A 4,641-nucleotide genomic window follows, 5' to 3' on the forward strand; every position below is an offset into this window, starting at 1 on the left:
CCCATGTGGCAAGGAAGATAGGGTCAGAGTGTAAAAATATCGTATTTCTCCAAGCATAAATTCAATTGACTTCCATACCTCATATGGTCCTAGCATTGTGTCACCATCTAACTCCTCTTCCCAGTTTAGGATGTTCATATCTTTAGCTGAATCTGCAAGAAATCAAGCATTCAATCTAGGATTCATTAAGAGCTTGGGTGGGAGTCCTAGATCTGGGTGGGACTGAGGAGGCCACACAGTAAACGGTGACTTTACTCAAGGAATTGGCATGGATTCCAGTATTTGCTCACACTTCTTGACTCTTGTGAACCTCTGACCAAAGGGCATGGGGTCTAAGTGGAATGACCCCATGCCCTTTGGTAGAGGTGAAATATTACATGTGCTCTTGTTCTGAACGGAACTTTCTGAGGGGCCATTTGGGCCAAAAAGGGGATATTTTAAGGCCCAAGTCATCAATGCAAAAAAAAACAAAAACAAAAACAAAAAACAAACAAACAAAAAAAAACAAGGAATGGGAAAGAAGACAGATGCAAGACCTTGTTGGGCGAAGGGGAATGCCACTGCTTACCTTTAGGAAAGAGGAGGTCCATGCACTCCCTAGTCCTTCTCCAAATCTTCAGTGAACTCCTGAAAATCCTTATCTTTGAGGGCTCCTTTTGAGGTTAGAGAGCAATCAGCGGGTTTCTCTGAAAAGTTGAGTCACAGTCCCTAGGTGTGTTCCCTGTTTAAACTCATAATAACCTGCACAGGTGTGGACATGGAGGACAGGCAACTTTCTGATGAGTAGCTTGAAAATAGATGGCCTTGGATTCAGGGTGACGGTTATATTTTTGTGCCATGTCACTCCCATCTAGAGTTCCATGAGGTTTTTTTGGTGGTCAAAAGTGTATTTCCTAGCCACTTTGGTTTGGGGGAGAATCTCTAGTCTCTCTTAGTTGTTTTGATAGATCTGAGTTGGCCATGAACACAAAGAGAAGCCCTTATGTTTTCTTGGTAATAGGGACTCAGTCTCAAGTACCTGTTAGTCAGGTCTAAATATCTGAGACACACTCTTCAGTCACACGGCCACTTCTGTAGCTTGCTTCATCAAAGTGGTGTGCCTCAGACCCCTCCAATACAAACAGAGGAAGGCTAAAGTTGTATTATTCAAAGAATGTATGTTACTACAGCCCCTATCTGGCACAGTAGTCAGGGGCTACTGTGGTTTGGGAAAATAAGTCCAAGTCTCTCTCCAGAAGAAATTTCAGAGAGGTGTCAGCTCCCTGAATTAGTGAGTTAGATTACTTCTGAGGGGGATATCCAAGACCTGATAGAGATTTTAACTGAGGCATGAATTGTCCTGGTTCTGGAAGGATAAGTCTGACGACATGTGACTTTGCCAAAATTCTATGGCTCATTGTTTCTAAAAGGGTCGTTTTTATGACCTTCTTGGGACATTGGAGTTGTCTGAGTCCACTTGCTTCTCAAGTTGTAAGTCCTAGGTCCCCTTCAGTCATTGAGAATGTGTGTGACACTTATGTTCTGAAGGTGTAAGAATGAAGTTGTTTAGCAATTATTGAATGTCTGAGATCTCCTGGATCTCAAGGGAAAATAGTGTCAATGTACCCTTGAACAATGTGAAATGGCTGAAGGACAGTTTTGGTATTGAGGGGATACTAATTTGAAACTCCCTTTGCCTAGAATCAAACCAAGCCCCCTTGGTTCTAGACAGATAAGATTGAGGCTACCTGGGCCATTTGGGAACATCTGAGTAATCTCTGGTTCTGAAGGACAGGTCACAAGCCCCCTCTGTCCAAACAAGAGTTTGGAATATCTGTGTTTCTGTAGTGGTAGGGCTATAGCCTGTTTGAGAATTAATGTTGCATTCCTATTCCTGGTTCAGAAGAGATGTGCCTTAGCACCCTGTGAGTCCTTGATAACAGTTTGAGCTCCACTTCAGTCACTGGGGAAAGTATGAGTAAATACTCCTGGGTCTGAAGGAATATGTTTGAGGCCCATTTGTCAGATACCCAATTTTCAAAACACTAGTACAGAGTGAGGATATTTGAGGCATCTACAGGAAAACAGAGAATTTGAGGACACCCTTCTTTGGAGACAGAATGTCTCATGCTGTGTTTGGGAAAACAGAAAAGTCAAAGGGTCTGGAAAGGAGCAATGGAAAATCAAGAGTCAATTTGGAGATTAGTGAATGCCTGAATATTTCCTTTTCTAATCTTCATGAGCATGTAGAGCAACCATGTCATGCCGGGCAGGCAGCAGTATGATCAATCTCCAAGAAGCTAGAAGGCATTCTCATCTAGGTCTCTGGACCAATTCAGCTAACTACTTCTGGACATGAAGGGTCTAGCTTCTTTATTTCTGCTAATAAAGTTGAGGCACATATCCTGGGTTTAGGGCACTGCTGGATGCTCTAATGTTCTAGGACTTCAGGTACCAGGGTCATTTTAATTTTGGACAGAGGTCATGCAGTCAGATGATTAGAACTGGAAACACTCTGAGGATCTTAGACAGTGAGAGTTGTTCTGTGACCTGCTAGGTCAGATGATGTCACTCTTGGACCACATTAGTCAGAAGGAGCGTATGCTATTCTCAGTGGGTCACAGATTTTATAACATGTTCTATGTAGACACTGTGTCCTATTCTTAATTAAAAGGGAAATACCTACCTTCTGAGACCTATGTGATACCTCAGTGTGCATCTGATGCATCCAGGAATGGAAGTCAAAGGTTTCATAGATGTTTGATGACAAGGAAAAGCTCTAAACTCCTATTGGTCCTGTGGGGCACAGCATGGGAAAAGATGAAGTCTACTTGTAGATAAGATCTAAAGATGCCATGATAAGAGAGAGTAGGGCCTATGCTCCACTCTTGAGATAAGCATATTTAGAACTTTATTTTGATGGACTTGTAAGGTCTGAAGCCTTCATGGGCACAATGGGTATGTTGACAGCTTGCTAAGGCAAAAGTTAACATTTTGGCTCATTCTTGAGTAGAAGGTACATTTCTGAATTCCATTTGGTCACAAGGAGCATACCTGGGGCTCAGTGGGTTGGATTGGCTATGGGATGTTGCTCACTCTTTCAGATTGAAACATTCCAAGGCTGCTTTGAATAGTTTAGCCATTGGAAAGTCTGAGGCCCCTTTGGTTACATTGAGATGTTCTGATACCTACTTGAGAGGAGAGGCTAGAACCCCGGTTCTGTTTTTGCAGTAGGATTCTTTGGAGACTGCATGTGACTGACCATGAATGTATGTGGTCTCCATGGACAGAAGGGTCACATATGGGGGCCCCAAGTTCATATGAGATGACTTGCCTCCCCCATGGTAAAAGAGGGAAGATCTCTGGACCTCTGGTTGAAATGGGGTGTTTACAGATTTTTTTTTTACAACAAGGAGTGTCATGAGACTCTCTTTTTGACCTAGAAAATATATGAGTCCCAATTGAACAGGCAGCAAGCCCCCCCCATCCTCTCTGACACTAGTGGAATTTTTAGTCCCTCTTGGACAGAAAGGGCATGTCTAAAGACCTTCTTCATAGATATCAATCCTCTGTCATGATGAGAAAGATTTGGCATTCCCATTGGGGCTGTCTCCATCCAGAGATGAGTTGAAGCTTTATTTAGCTGGTGGGGAAGTTTTTATTGCTTCTTGAGTATAAGGGGAATTTCTGAGTCTTGTCCTAGTAGAAGTAGTAGAAGTAAGGCTGGAAGTCTCACAGGAAAAGGTGGAATGTCTGAGGATCTCTTCAGGAAAGGGAGTAATTTCCATTTCCCCTTCTGTAGAGATGGAACATTCTATGTTCCCTTCAGGATTAGCTTTTGCTGTCCGGCCCATTTTGGCAGATGGAAAATGTCTGAGCCATCTTTTTGAGAAAGCAGAATGTTTCCAGCCCTTCTGTTCTGAATGGGAAGCGTGAACATCTGCTTTGCCTGAAGGGGCCTTTTTTGATTAAGTTTTGGTAGATTTTGGGAAGCCTTGGGGAGAAGGATGCCTTCTGCAGTCACCCAGAGATCGTGAGGATCTGCAGACTCCCTTAGAGATGGCAGGTTCTATTTTTCTCTTGGGGAGTAACTTTTTTTTCCTCCCTTTTGGAAGAAGAATGTCTGGACCCTTTTTTTGTCCAAGAGGGTTGTTTGCAGCCCTCATCTTCAGAGGGGGAATCATAAACACGTGCTTTGTTAGAGAGGACCTGTTCCAATTTGGTTTTGATAGACCTGGAATGTTTATGGCTGCCTTGGGGAGATGCAGAACTCTGCCACCCTCCTCATGAGATTGTGAGGATCTGCAGCCTCCCTTAGAGCTGGAAGGTTCTATGCACTCTTGAGGAGTAGGTTTTGGTTTCTGGTCCCTTTTGGAAGATGAATGAATGTCTGGACCCTGATTTGGACAAAGAGCGTAGTTTGCAGGCCTCGTGTTCTGAATGGGAAATATGAACATCTGCTTTGTTAGAGGGGACCTGTTCCAATTTGATTTTGGTAGATGTGGAATGTATAGGGCTGCCTTGGGGAGATGGAGAACATCTGAGGCCTTCCTCATGAGATTGTGAGGATCTGCAGCCTCCCTTAGAGTTGGAAGGTTCTGTGTCCTTGTGTGGAGTAGCTTTTCTTTTCTGGTCCGTTTTGGAAGATGAATGTCTGGATTC

At 43.5% G+C, this 4,641-nt stretch overlaps 1 pseudogene; it reads right to left on the bottom strand.

Moving 5' to 3' along the window:
• Window positions 1–6: 6 nt before the first annotated feature.
• Window positions 7–4,436, bottom strand: LOC126495520 (uncharacterized; annotated as a pseudogene).
• Between the last annotated feature and the right edge of the window lie 205 nt (window positions 4,437–4,641).

This window comes from Alexandromys fortis, unplaced genomic scaffold (assembly GCF_014885135.2).
Source record: "Alexandromys fortis isolate MF-2015 unplaced genomic scaffold, M_Fortis_MF-2015_v1.1 scaffold_476, whole genome shotgun sequence".
Lineage (NCBI taxonomy): Eukaryota > Metazoa > Chordata > Mammalia > Rodentia > Cricetidae > Alexandromys > Alexandromys fortis.